The sequence below is a fragment of the Camelus ferus genome, chromosome 5, assembly GCF_009834535.1.
Source record: "Camelus ferus isolate YT-003-E chromosome 5, BCGSAC_Cfer_1.0, whole genome shotgun sequence".
Classification (NCBI taxonomy): domain Eukaryota; kingdom Metazoa; phylum Chordata; class Mammalia; order Artiodactyla; family Camelidae; genus Camelus; species Camelus ferus.
The window spans coordinates 54643014-54658311 of record NC_045700.1 but is presented as its reverse complement, the minus strand read 5'-3'; the positions used below and the strand labels follow the sequence as shown (position 1 = coordinate 54658311).

Here is a 15298-nt window from a genome sequence, read left to right as displayed (position 1 = left end):
TGGTGCCAAGTAAATATATTGCTATCATTTTTAATAATATAATTCCAATTATTACAAATTTAATTGTGAAATCAGAACTCTATTTTGCTGATAAGAACGCTTGTTTTTGTAAGTCAAGTATTATCATGGTAATTCTACCTCCATTTCTTTGCTCTGATTTTTTTTTTAATGCCATGTATCACTCTTTCAAACTATTTGTAATCTAAAGGCATTCATCTAATGAAATACTTTAAAGCTACTTCCCCTGATAATGTCAGAATATAATAACATCAAAATGGCCCTATCATGTAGTCCCAATGGATTTTTATTGAAAAATTTTATTAGAATGGATTGAAAAATAAAAAGGAAGGGTGCTTCTATGGGTTAAAATATAACTCTCATGAGAATCTATTAAGAACAATTTCTTCCTGTCTTTTTAATATTTTTCAAAAGATTCTGTGCTCTGCAAAATCTCTGTTATGGCTATTTATTTAAGGTTGGATAATATCATACTCTCTGAATTTATTTCCCCTACTCTGAGAAAAATACCACCACAGCCACTGAAAACATAGTTCTCTGCTTTCACCATTAGACATAGATTCCAATTAACCAGCTTTACTTCACAGATTAATCTACTTTACATGCTACTTCATTTTATCACTTCTTTTATTGCAAGTGATATATAAACCAAGCTCACCTCCAAAATAAAGTCATTTACATTTAATTTATTGCTTCTAGGGGGACAGTATATCCCAGTGGTAGAGGGCACGCTTAGTGCACACGAGGTCCTGGGTTGGATTCCCCGGTACTTCCATCAGAATAAATAAATACCTAAATAAATAAATAAATAAATAAACAAATAAAAACCTAATTACCTCCCTCCCCTTAAAAAAAAATCAGTGAGCTAATTTATTGATTCTAACAAAACTTGGTAAAGAGTGTAGAGACTTGAAGCAAATTTGAAGGATGGATTTTTTCGGTCTAAAGTTTAGAGTTTTGAGCCATCCAGAAAGATACCAGCAGCCAGAGTTTTAGGAAGAGATAGCAGAACTGGCTCTGTGGCTCCCACGCTCACAGTTCACACCCAGTCCCTCCGCAGACCTGGTGTCCTACTCCATGTTCTACTTGCAGCTTTCTTCCCCAAAAGGTTCCTGACAGGCCAGGAGCTTCTGGGACACACATGGAGGGTAGTACAAAGGCAGATCAAGCGGCTCTAAGAGAAATCTGAAACAGGCAAAGTGATGGCTGTACAACTTGTATATACACTGAAAGCCACCGAACTGTACAATTTAAACAGATAAACTTTATTATGGTACATAAATTATATCTCAATAGAACTGTTAAGATAAAAATAAATAAACAAGTAAAACAGGCATAGTAATGTAAAGGAATGAAAGTGTACTGTGATTCAGTTAGTTCAGCCAGGAAAAGATGGAAAGGAAGCAGTCCCTCTCTCCTACTGCCGTATTTATGGACAAATGTCACGCGGCCACTTTTGTAGAGGTGTACAGGGACTCTACAACCAGAAGAGCTGAAAGTTCCACATGCTGCCCCACAGCTTTTAGTCAGGTGATCTGAATGGATGCTTTCGGGGAATTTTGGTTGGAGGGTAGGGGAAAGTTGGCAGATTTAGCAAATAAAAATACAGAACACCCAGTTAAATCGGAACTTCAGATTTTAAAAATGAAAGGTTTTAGTAAGTATTTTCCTTGCAATACTGGGGACATAATCATACTAAAACAGTATTCGTTATTTATCCAAAGTTTAAATTTAAGTGGGCATCCTGTATTATTTCTTCAGGTCTGAGGTCTTAAGCCTCCTTTTGGTCTCTGGGAGGGCAGATGGAGAGAATGGAGCCTTCTGAGAGCCTTGGTGAACAAAAAGTAACGGGAAAGGGCCCAAAAAAGAGGTAGTAGGAGAGCTCCTGACCCGAGGGATAGAGAAAAGAGAGGACAAGGAGACAACATAGCTTCTAGGACATCTATTCCACCTCATCAAAATGGGCCGAAGATGAAACCTGTCATCTGATCACTCAGCAAGGAGATCTACTTGACTTAGGAGAGAAATAACTGACCCAGAGTTGACGTACTTTAAAAATTAAAGAGCACAATCTTACTCTGCTCACTACAGAGGGCAGTGTTGCCCCAGAACTTGGAATTTCTCTAAACATCAATTTGGAACATACTTTATAATAATAAATTCAGTCTAAGAAAAAAAATTAAGTTTGACTGCTTTTCTGAAGCTTGTCAAATGTTCTGGCTGAGTAGTCAGGTGAGACAGCTCTCATGAACAAGCTTCGTGCAAGGTTTCCAACTTTAGCAGCTGCTTTTAGTTACTCCCCAGTTCATCCTGTCAGGTACCAGGAGAAATCTGCTGTACAGAAATGTTTATTTGGAATTATGATATCCACGTGATCAATTTGAATTTTATTAAAATTATCCTTCATCTAAAAATATCAAGCTTTTTTGTAAGAAAGTATTTGCAAACGATGTGATCAACAGGGATAAATTTCCAAAATATACAAGTAGCTCACATAGCTCAATATCAAAAAAAAAAAAAAAAAAACCCAATCCAAAAATGGGCAGATGATCTAAATAGACATTTCTCCAAAGAAGACTTACAGATGGCCAACAGGTACATGAAAAGATGCTCAGCATCACTAATTATTTGAGAAATAACAATCAAAACAACAATGAGGTATTATCTCACACTAGTCAGAATAGCCATTATCAAAAAGACTACAAATAATAAATGTTAGAGAGGGTGTAGAGAAAAAAGAACTCTCTTACACTGTTGGTGGGAATGTAGTTTGGTGCAGCCATTATGGAAAACAGTATAGAAATCTCTCAAAAAACTAAAAATTGAGGTACTATATGATCCAGCAATCCCACTCCTGGGCATATATCCAGAGAGCAATCTAATCTGAAGACACATGCACCCCAATGTTCACAGCAATAACCAAGACATGGAAGCAACCTAAATGTCCATCAACAGATGACTGGATAAAGATGTAATATGTGTGTGTGTGTGTGTGTGTGTGTATACACTAAAAATATCAAGTTTTTTTATTTGTTTCAATGATTTGTGCTGATAGATTGAGTTAAATTCTCCCAAGATTCAGAACTTAAAAGTCCATATGTGCAGGCAAATGATATTGTGACATTCTTAAACTTTTTTATTATTTCCTTTAGGAAATATTTATAAACACTAGTAAACAAGTTTAAAAAAAACTTTTTAGCAAAAATACTGTCATTCATCATTTAATGATCTTAATAAAGGTCAATTTTTATTATTTTTTTTTCACCACAGATACTTGACATCTGAGATACACTCTTGCCTCCTGAGAGCTCAAAATCAAGGAAATATTAATACATGATATTAGATTATTTTTATTCAAATAAGGAAACTTGTTATTTGAGAGAGATGACATTGCAGATCAATTAGAAGCCAGTCAATAAACAGAGCTGGAAAAACCAGTTATCCTTCAGGGAAAAAATATTGAACCCCTGCCTCACACCAAAAACAAAAATCCAACACAGATGGATAAAGATTTAAATATAAAAAGGCAGAATTTCTAGAATTTTAGAAGAAAATCTAGTAGATTATCTTCATGACTTCAAGACAGGGAAATATTACTTACACACAAAAAGGAACCTTCATTTTTTAAAAGATATGTTTGAAAACACTGAAAGTAAAATTTTCTGTCATCAAAATAGAATGTTTTTAAAGTAAAGAGACAAGCCACAAACCAGGAGGTGCTTACACACACATGCACACCACATTCCACTGTGCTTTGCTTTATTGTGTTTCACAGATACCATATTTTTCACAAATTGAAGATTTGTGACAACCTACATTTAGCAAGTCTAACAACACCATTTTTCCAACAGTATTTGCTCTCTTTGTGTCTCTGTGTCACATTTTGGTAATTCTCACAATATTTCATAACTTTTTCATCACTGTATTTGTTAAGGTGATATGTGATCAGTGACCTTCGGTGTTACATTACAAAAAGATAATAACTCACTGAAGGCTCAGGTGTTAATCAGTATTTTTCATTAAGGCATGTACATTTTTTGAGGCATCATGGTACTGCACACAATAGACTACAGTATAGTGTAGCATAACTTTGAACTTTTATACGTACTGGGGAATCCAAAAATTCACATGACTCTCTGTATTGTGATATTTGCTACTGCAGTAGTCTGGAACAGAACCAGCAATATCTCCAGATATGCCTGAATGACAAAAGATTAATTTAAGAATACAGAAAGAATTTCTACATCAGTAAGAAAAGAATATAAGCAGGCATTCCACAGAAGAGGAAAAATGGTCAATAAAAATATGAAAAGATTCTCAACCTCATTAGTAATCATGGAAATGCAAATTAAAGCCATAATGACATTCCATTATGGTAAAATTAATATTATGCTCACTAGATTGGCAAAAAATTTAAAAAGCTGATAGTATCAAGTAGTGAGAAGCACTAGAGCAAGAGGAACTCATAAATAGCAGGTAGAACTATAAATTGTTACAATCTGATGGGAAACATTTTAGCATTTTGCTATAAACCTGAACACATGAATTTACTAGAACTCAAGTCATTTCACTCCTATATGTTGTATGTATGTTTATATATACAGATACAGATATGTATGTATAGATATAAAAGATAGGGAAGGAAAAGTATGTTTTTCCTCTACCCTTCTAACACCTTTACAAAGAACAGATTAACAAGAGAAAAGCATACAAATTTATTTAACGTAAGTTTCATGTGACACAGGAGCCTTTGTAAAGAAACAAAGACTCAAAGAAGTGGCTAAACCTGAGTGTTTTTATGCTAGGTTTGATGAAGAGTGCAGAGCCATAGAAAAATGTAATAGGACAGAAAAAGAGAATGAGCTAAGTGTAGTAAATTGGGGGAAATAGCAAGGCCTATTCATTCAGATTCCTCCCAGTATCTTGGAGATAAGGATGTACCTTTGTTCTGGGCATAGGGAGGGCACCTCTCACATGCTTCAGAGTAAGTTCCTTTCTGCACAGACCATTTCTCAGATTCCTTTGGCTTAAGATATCTAACATGCCAACATGCCATATTTGCGGTAGCCTGTTCTGAACATCATCAACATACACACATACTCTGTAGACACTTGTGCACATGTGCAGCAGGAGACATGTTCAGAAATGTCAGTAACAGCAATGTTTACACAGCAAAGAAATCGATAACAACTTAAGTGTGTCCATCAAAAGAAGATTAGATAAATTGGAGAATATTCACACAGTGGAATATTATTTAGCAGTGAAAATAAATGAATCACTATACACAAAACACTCATCTCTATACCAATATACACTATACACAATACTGGATGATTTTCATGTGCATAATATTAGTTTTTTTTTAAAAAGCAAGTCACAAAATGCTACATATAGTATGATAACATTGAATACAGCTAAAAATAAGCAAAGTTAAGTACATTATTTACATTCATATATAGTAATTCTTTTTTTAAAAGCAATGTAATGCTGAATATTATTGCTGTCGAAGAGAACTAGGAGAGTGAGGAGAACAGGTAGCTTCAACGCTATGGGTAATTTGCTGGTTATTAGTGGGGAGGTGGGCTTATGACGATTTCTTGCATTATTATTTTAATAAATTTAAGTTATAAATTCTTTTTGTGTGAGTCAAATAATTACATACAAATGATTACTAGAGAGTTAGAGCATTAGATTTTAGCTGGATTGACTGTAGTTAGCTGATCTCTCACGGCAAATCTCAAGCCAAGAGAAAGTCATCAAAGCAAAGGAAAGCTGGCAGAAAAAAAAAAGAAAGAAAAGAAAGAAATCAGATCATAAGCAATCGTTTAACTGTGTAGACCTGACAACATTCAATTTTTTTTAAGTATATTAGTGTCTTTTTCACCATCTAAATCCAATTTTCTTAAGTAGTTATAATCTAAAACCAGACCATGGGACAATCAAAACCAGGCTGTATTCTGTTTCCAGGAGTGCAGGGTATCATTCTTAAAAGTAAGTCATCCCTTGAGCCACTGAAAATATTTACATGGCTCTTTGCAGCACCCTAAGATAGTATTCTTCTTCTGTTCTTACATGTTCTACAACAATAAACAGATGGTTACAAGAGAGTGTGGTAACTGCTATGATAGGGAAGCTGACAACGTGCTGGGAGCATACAGCTACAACACGACACAGAGGGAAGCTGCCCAAGGCTTTCCAGAGAAGACGGCATCTGACTTGGAGTTCAAAGGACATATAAGAGTTGTCAAATGAATAAAAGAGTGATGAACTATTCAGGAAAATGAAGTCATTCATTCCTAAAAAAACTACCAAGTATACTTTTTTCACAGTTTAAGAGATTTTCAGAAGTAATTCCTGGTATTCCAGATTTTTGCCTTGTGTGGTAACTTTGGAACCTAATTCCCTCATTAAATTCAATTCTAAAGTAAACTAAAACACTGCTCTTGAATTCCAAGCTAGGTATTTAGCTCTTAGCAGTTTCTTCTCTAAATTCACTTTCAACTGCCATATTAGTTTTAAAAGTCATGGAAAGACACTCTTTGAAGAGACATGAAAGATCATCTAATCCATTTCCTTTATCTTAATATATTCTAATTCTAATAAATCTGGAATCCCATGTGAATCAGTCTCAGAATAGTGGCATATTTTAAAAGCTCAGTTAACAATCAAAAGTAAACTTTTTAAATCCCATTTTTACTTACTTATCTCATAAACCATTGTAACTGATTCACTGAGTGACCTGGACTCATTCAAAGATGAAAGGAACCGTATTTTTCTTACCACTCCCCATTAGTCCAGCTTCATGGACTCATTTTTCCCGCTTCTGGATGGAATTCCAGACAGGTCCCACAGCTTTTCCAGTCACTATTACATATTAAATAAGTGGAAGCTTAGTTTTTGGCATTTTAAAAAATATGGCCTAACATAAAAATCAAGTAAGTCTGTCCAGGCCAGTGTAAAAATCAAAACTCCATTTAGAACTTCTCCCCTCCCCCAGATCACATCTGAGCCTGATTTGGAAGCCCAAAGGATGAAGGAAGCAATGTAGTAAGCCTTCCCTTTTTCCTCTCCCATATGTTGCTCCCTCCAGGGTCAGAGCATAAAGCCAAAGAAGAGATAAGAGGGCAGAAGATTCACAGGACTGCTCCAGTCGGGATCTGGGATTGGCGCCTTATATCCAGTGCTAATGGTTTTTCTCGTGGAGGGAAACGAGGAGATGTGTGCAGGCACCTCACAGACCCTCTTCACTAGGGACCTCAGAAAACAAGTCTACACTCCCATGGGCACAGCAGTGCCTCTCCTCCAGCTACTGTCTGCAGCCATCCATTCCATTCCCAGTGTTCACCTTCTCTTCTTTGGGTCACACTGTCCAATGATCTTGGGCAGGATAGTTTTTAAGAAGTCTGTATTAATATTCATGGGCTCCACATCTGTCCCCAAGAAACCTTGCCTTTGCCCCACCACTGGTGGAAGCACAGCCTTCAGTCCTCTACGGTCAGAAAGGGCCAGCTCCAGCTTCTCACCCCTTGACCTTTCAGGCACGAGTCAAATATCAACTTTGGAGTCCTTCACATCCTAAAGGACAGAGACAAACCTTCTACTGGGTTTAAAGTAAAAAGGAAGTATCTCGCACCCCATTACCTTCGCTGGGGGTGTGGTTGGTCAAGGAGAACAATTCAAGACACTGACAACTTTCTCCAGTAAATCCTCTCTCTCAGCCTCTTCAGCCTCGCCCTCTTACATGGATGCAACATAGGTGATGAATAAGAAAATCCAGCGTGGACTACTCCCTCTGCAAGTAGCACGTAGGTTGCAAGCACCTCACTTTAGAATGTGAGTCCCCAGCCATGTTCTCGGCCTTTTGGCCTGAAACTCCAAGGCAAGAGGAAGACATGGTGTTGACAACTTGTCTCACCACAAACTCACAATCCACAGCTTTGTTTATTCAAATTCTTGTTCTCTTACCCTCTTCCTGATACTCCACAGCTGTTCCAATACCATATCACCTTCAAAATAGCCCCCAAAAGAATTCTTTATCCATCAGATGCAGATCTAAATTTCCTTTTTCTTCCTTTACCTTGCCCTTAGCCCTTTTCCAAATAGCTAAAAAAAAAAAAAAAAATCTTTTGGAAGGTGAAGAAGAAATAAAAGGACCTGCCAATTACAGGATTCAGTCCTCATCAGCTAGGATGGCACAAGGAAGTTGATTCAACAGTGTCAGGTTAATGGTTTGTCCCTTACACTTACGAGTAATCAGATCTACGGAGGTAAAATAACTTGTTCAACTTCACATAACTAATTAGGGGCAGAGATGTCAATGCAACCTTCTCAGGACTAAGAAATTTTCTAGTCAGTAAAATAAATTATGTCACATCTTATCAAGGATTTAGCAAACAATTTAAATAATTTAGAAGGTTTTAAGCACATTAATCTATTGCTGGTTTAGGAGCCATGTTTTTAAATGACAGCCCTGTGGTTTCTTGAATGAGTAAGATGTTTACAGTGAATTATCCTATCACTTCTAATGAGACAAATTCCCGGCCTCCTAATCATACAGGTTGCGTGGACATGTCAATCTTTGTACATAGGCAGCAAAAAAATTTAAAAAGTTAGAGGCACTAATGAGCATAATACCTCTTAGGACTTCGAATTCCTGTCTTTCACTGGAAGCACATCTTCCACTGTAATTAGATCCCCCAGTCAGAAAAGGAGAATTTCCATACAGGCTTATTCCCTTTTTGGAAAGAAAATTACTGCCTACTGTGTGTCTAGCCTTGTGGTAGACAGGGTGAGAGATATAAAGACGAATAAAAATATACCCTGCCTTCCAAAAACTGACAGTTTTATTTTTTGAAAAATCAATATATATTACAAGTATAAAAGTGAAAGTGCCAGGATAAAATGATACGGGTTGAGAAGAGAGTTCTCAATAAACATTTTTTCGAATGAGTGAATGACCACTCTCTGGAGGAGGTGGCATTTGAAATGACATTTGAAAATGGGAAGAATGTGAACACGCAGAGACTGAGAAAGGACCTTAAATAAGAGGGACTAGCATAAGTACAGGTAGGTGGGAAGGCACAGAGAACAGGAACTGTGGCTACAATTTATGCCTGGCACTTCATTTACCACCTTACAAATATTATCTAATTCCACTCTCACAGTGATGATGGTATTATCCTAATTCCACAGATGATAATAAGAGCTAACATTTATCAAATGCTTTTTGTGTGTCATGTATGTTCTTGGGCCTTTTATGTATGTACAGTTCCATTTCATCTTCTTAACAAACCTACGACATGAATACTACGATGACTCCATTTTCCAGGAAAGACAGTAAGGACCAGAGAGATGAGGTATCTTGCCTAAGGTCATGCAGCCAGTAATGATGAAGCGTGCTTTCAACTCCGGGTCAGTTCAGTTCCAGTGCCTTTGCTCTGAATTTCTGTTAGGCTCCTTCTCTAGAAAATAACAAGTTCAGTTTGGTCTGAACAAAGGGTATGAGAAAAGGAATAGTAGGAAGCAAAGTATTAAAAGTAAAACAGGGCTTAAATGTTTGGCTATGTTTGAGTTTTATTCTGTGGACAATAGGAAGTTACTGAAGCCTAGTTGTAGGTTCTGGGCTTCAAAAACCATTTACAACAAGATTGCATATTGCTTTTTATTCTAGATGGTAAAGAACTCAGAACCGTGCTTCTTCATACATACTTTTGCCACATGTGGGAAAACAGACTCTGCCACAAATAACCTCCCCCAAACTCCACATATTGGTCAGGGAGGGGAGTGTGGCCTGTGAGCTCCTCCTTCAAAGATCAAAACCAGTGCCCACCAGCCAAATCCTGGACACAAAATTGTTCCATGTGGCCCATACCTTGTTTTAAACGTTGGAGATTTTCACTTAAATTTTTGAATTTTAGTCTTTTATTAAAAATTCAGCAAATCAGAACCTTTTGTAGTTAGTTCATGAGCGTGATGATTGGGTGTCATGGGCTTGTGTGATATATGCCTCCCTCAAGCCTTGTTATAACTTCAGCACATTATCTGTCTGATGTTAAAAAAAAAAATCTCACAATGCCATATTACATGGCAGCATTTAGCCGGGGCCAAGCAGAACCTGCCTGCTTTAGACAGGTCATGCTCTCCAGCTTACCACCATCCCTAAAACTCTCTCTGTTCATATTTATCCTCCTTTCTTTGATCTTTTTTTAGCTTTTTATGATTACAAAATATTTTGAACATACAAAAAGAAATCACATAAAATAAGAAAATAGACACACATCTACCCGATATACCACTCAATGTAAGACACTTTTTCATCCTTGCTTAATATCACTTTTTTTATTTAAAGAAATAAAATGTTTGGAATTTTTAAATATTTCTGGTGGGAGTGAAAACTGCTACAAGTACTTTGGAGAGCAATTTGACCATACCTAATAAAGATCAAGATCTTCCAACACAGCCATAGGTAGAGATATCTACTCTGGAAAACCTCTCATACGTATGCATGAGATGCATGACTCTCTATTCACTCACAGTCAGCCCACTTCACTCATTTATACTATCTGCCTGGCCTGTAGGTATTTGCAACATCTAAGTTTAGATGATGGGGCTGGGGGTGGGGAGGAATTTACATTTTATTAAATTCAGCAGAAAAAAAAATGTTATTTGTTAAAATAGACATTCCAAGACTTAAGCCCAAGGAAATGAGATTTGGGATTATTTCCTACAGGTTTAACATGAAAGAGTCCCAAAATCAATAATCCCTGGACTACTAAATCTACATGCTTTTAACCAGTTTTTGGTGGTAGGCTCATGAACATTTTATTTTTAAAGGATTCAGTGGTCAAATAAACTTGGGGGGAAAAAACCTATTAAATTAGATGAATGAATGGATTTTTTTTTCCCCTGCAGGACTAAGCAGAGCCTTTTTATGAAAATGAGCATTGTGACTCCTCAAAAGAGAGATAAACTATGCATCTTTTCTCCATGGATCACAATCTGGAAAACAGTTTACTAGGCCTTTATTTTGCCTTTTAAGACTTGGTAAAATGTGAGCCAACTTACGTGTGTAGAACAACCACATACTTTGTGAGAGTGTTCTATCCACATGTTTTTTATGGAATAACTATGATCTCTTCTGTATTAGTTTTCTATTGCCATCAAAACGAATTACCACAAACCTAACATCATAAAACAACACCCACATAATATCTCAGAGCTTCTGTGGGTTAGAAGTCAAGGTACATTATGAATTAACTAATTCTCCGCTTAGAATTTCACAGGCAAAAGCAAAGGCCTTCCATCCTTTCTAGAGTTTCTGGGGATGAATCCATTTACAAGTTCATTCAGGTGGTTGGCAGAATTCAGTTCCATGAGACCTCCATTTCCTTCTTTCAGGCTGTCAGTATGGGACATCCTAAATTTTTATGGTGCAATATTATTTCCCTCTGCTTGTTACCTAATCTATTTCCCTAATTATCTACAACCGTGTGGACCTGGGACCAGCAACATCAGCATCACCGGGGAACTTGTTAGAAATGCAGATTCGTAGCCAGCTCCCCAAACCTACTGAATCAGAAACTCACAGGTAAGGGATGGGCCCCAGCCATGTGTATGCCAGTATTTGGGAAGCACTAACTTCATAGATGATATATCTTTAAAATATATTTTTCCTAAGTGTTATAGGCTGAACTGTGTCTCCCCCAAATTCCTATGTTGAAGCCCCAATCCCCCAGTACCTCAGAATGTGACTGCATTTGGAGAAGTGATGGGTTAGGAAGGACTCCAATCCAATCTAACTCGTGTCTTTGTAAGGAAAGGACCAACAAGCCAAGGAGAGAGGCCTCTTAAATCAACCCTGCTGACACTCAGAGCTGTGAGAAAATGAATTCCTGTTGTTTAAACCATCCAGTCTACGGGATTTTGTTATGTCAACCCTAACAGAATACATTAAGTGAAATATATTATTTTGAACTATCCACGTCAACTCTATCCTCCATGTTTGGATGATTTTTATCCTATTCTGCACTTGACCTTAGCTAAGAAGCAATGATCTATACCATTCTGGTTTCTCATCTTCATTTGGACCCCTTTTCAATGCAGGCCCAACTAACTGCTCTATCTTCAGTACCCAGCTCTGTCCTGCCCTCTGTGCCTTTTCAGTCCTGTCTTGCCTGCAAATATCCATTGAATCTGCACCTTCTCTGCTCCTCTGTCACTGGGCTGGCTCATCATGAATTAGGGATATTAGTAGTCAGCCTCTGTCTTTCTCAGTTGTGGGCCCTTTAAGAAAGACACTGCTTTCTACCTGACCCGCATTAGCTGTGTGTTGAGTGGGGAAAAAAAATTCTAGATTTGAAAGCAAAATTAAAAAAAAAAAAAATAGTGTGCTATGACATTCCAAAAGCAAAGCTAGTGAAAACTTTTCATAATAAGGGAAATAGTAGAGAAAACTTTACATAACAGAGAACATGGATATGAATTCAGGGATTTCTCAAATTAGATTTCACTGTGAACCACGCAAATAACTGAACTTTGCATCTGCTGAGGAGCACACACAGCTGACGAATTTATTGACACGAACTGAACAGCTAAGCTAGTAAGGTGAGGACATGCTGTGAATTCCATGAGAAAGTGTACACTTCCATGGTACTGAAATGTCAAGTATAATTGAACAACTTACTGCAGTTTCTCTTAAGCTCAATTTTTAAGTTAATATTAGTTCTAAAATACAAAAAGATAAATATACACAAAATTAAAAAGGAGATGGGCAAAATAAACTATTCCTTCAAAGGGTGAAATTATAAAAATGAGACTTACTAAAAGGTTACAGCTGAAATTATTTAACAGGACACAGCTCTGCGGCAGCATCAGGGGATGGGATTTCTAAACGTTCTCCCTTCAAACACAAAAGGATCTTAGCACCTGGAAACCCCCTCAAGATTCGCTATTTTTATACTACTTCAGGCATGTAAGTAAGCTTAGTGCATTGTTTACTTTATGTTGCATTCATTCTACCATTGGCTTCTGGGAAAAGTAAGGTTAAACATTTTCTGTATAGAAAAGAAAACTATTTTCTAGATACTCATGGGCCTTGTACTCAGTATATGACAACTGGATGTATACTGATATGAACTTATAAAACCATCACTGATGAAAAAGAACAGCAAACATCTACCAGGAATAGTAATAGTATTTGCTATCTAGAAAGTTGCTCATGGACGTACATGGAAGGTACTACCCTGTCATTTCTGGAGTTTCTTTCATTCACTTTCATCTATTTTATGCATTCATGCAACAAACATTACTGTGCACCTACTATGTACCAGCCTCTGAGCAGTCTCTGCACTCAAGAAGTTCCAATCAAGCAGGTGAAACAGGTAAGTAAACAGCTGATAGTCTGATGGACCAGGACCTTTAATCAGGCATGAAGCAAATATTATGAAGCATGAGATATTAAATATTCACAAAAGTGTAACCTTAAGTTAGGTGTAAGGAACATTTCTGCTTCCCTAGAGCTTTCCACCTGAGGTAGAGACTATACTGGAAACAGTTCAGAGCTGAGAACAAAGAGAAATAGATGATTCACCCTCTAAAGTCAAAGAAAAGCAGCATAAGTAAAATTATATATTAATAAAGTTTTCAAAGTAGTAACATTCCAAAGGCAAAACATTGCCCCTCTTCCAACTCTGCCATCTGCATAGAGTTTATGAGTTCTCAAAGATCACTTACCCAGCCTGGCCCTGGGTTTTTCTTTTGGGGTGTGGGTTTTTCTTTTGGGGTGTGGGTTTTTCTTTTCCCCCTACCCCTAAACTTCAGTCACAACCTGCAGATGGACCTCATTCTGTCAGAATATGGAGGAAAAGTCTAGATGTGTAGCTGAGAGCTGGAATGCCCAGGGTAGTCTGCAAAGGTTGTCTGAAACCCCACTGCTTAGCCTACAGGGATGCCTAAGTACTCCCTGAGTTAAAAACAAAAACAAAAACAAAAACAAAAACAAAAACAAAAACAAAAACAAAAACAAAAACACGACTGAAGGCAAGTGGGGCTTAAGCCATCTGTCAGTATACTATAAGGACTGCCCTTGAACTAGGAAGACTCCAGTTACAAGACTTACCACCAAGAGGACAAAGAGTGGCTGCAGCTGGAAAGAATCATCCATATTGGAGAACTAGCTAAGAGGAAGCCAGTGGTGCAGATTCCCCAAAAGAACTAGCAAGTAGGATGATGAGAGAGCCAGCATTTACCTGCCAGGGGCACTGAGGGAGCCAACAGGCACCTGGCATTAGGTGGAGAAACAACAGTGACCAACAGAAGAGGGGATCACAAACGCCATCGCCAAATTATGATCTTTCCCAGGAAAAGACATTAACACACACACACACCTGCAGCTTCTGCAGCTGTGTGGACAGAGTGAGCTGGGAGGGGAGAGGGGGATGAGTTCAGACATGAGCCTTTCTTTGGTCAGTGGGACTCTGCAGCTGTGTGGGAGCTCTGCCCGAATCCTGGGAAAGGGGCTTTGAAATGGACGCTCATAGACAGTATGTCAAGTTGACTGAAATGAAACTGCATTAAACTGGAAATGACTGAAAAGGGGAAGTGGGGAGATTCTGAGACAGGAAAATAAAAGTGATAACTATTCCACGTTTCAACATCAGGGCATTAAAACCCTTAGGGCATATTTACTGTAAATATCATAATTTTTAAAAACTTAAATTTGTTTATCACATTTGAGTTTTCAAGGAAATTTAACACATTTCTATTTCACTCTATCATCTCAATAAGTGTGTGGTGTAGGAAGAGCAACTGAACTCATCCCTATTTGACTGATGTGAAGACTGAAGTTCACCAATGTCACATAGATAATATATTGCAGAAATATATTGAGACTAGAACCCAGTTTTGCTTTAAATAGATAAGATTCTAAACAGATAAACTGGCTTTAAGTGGGTAGTGCTGAACACATGGCCTGGAATTTTTGAAAAACTGATACTGGCAGTAGAATTCGTAAAGCTTACCATAATTATCTTTAAGTAATGGGCTCTACTTATAAGTTCTGCCATCCACTGGTGCCTGTATACTTACTAACAATGTTTTATGTCCTGTATACTAGCAGGAAACTATGTTTAAATATTAGAAAATGGTACAAAACATGCTGATTAACTGTGACAGAAACTGACCAGAGGCAAATTTTCTCTCTCAAAAAAAAAAAAATCATTAAATCCATAGCATCTCTGCAAATTATCATGATTTAAAAATCAGACACTAACCAAAGAAATTA

General features: G+C 37.3%; 1 protein-coding gene and 1 non-coding gene across 3 annotated transcripts in view; one reads left to right on the top strand and one right to left on the bottom strand.

Annotated features, from left to right (window-relative positions):
- The window catches only part of LOC116663695, a 298294-nt gene that overhangs the window by 242816 nt on the left and 40180 nt on the right, over positions 1 to 15298 (bottom strand). The window lies entirely within an intron of this gene.
- On the top strand, positions 9963 to 10069 carry LOC116663917. Its single transcript, XR_004320277.1, has one exon. It is a non-coding gene; the product is annotated as a small nucleolar RNA U13 (small nucleolar RNA).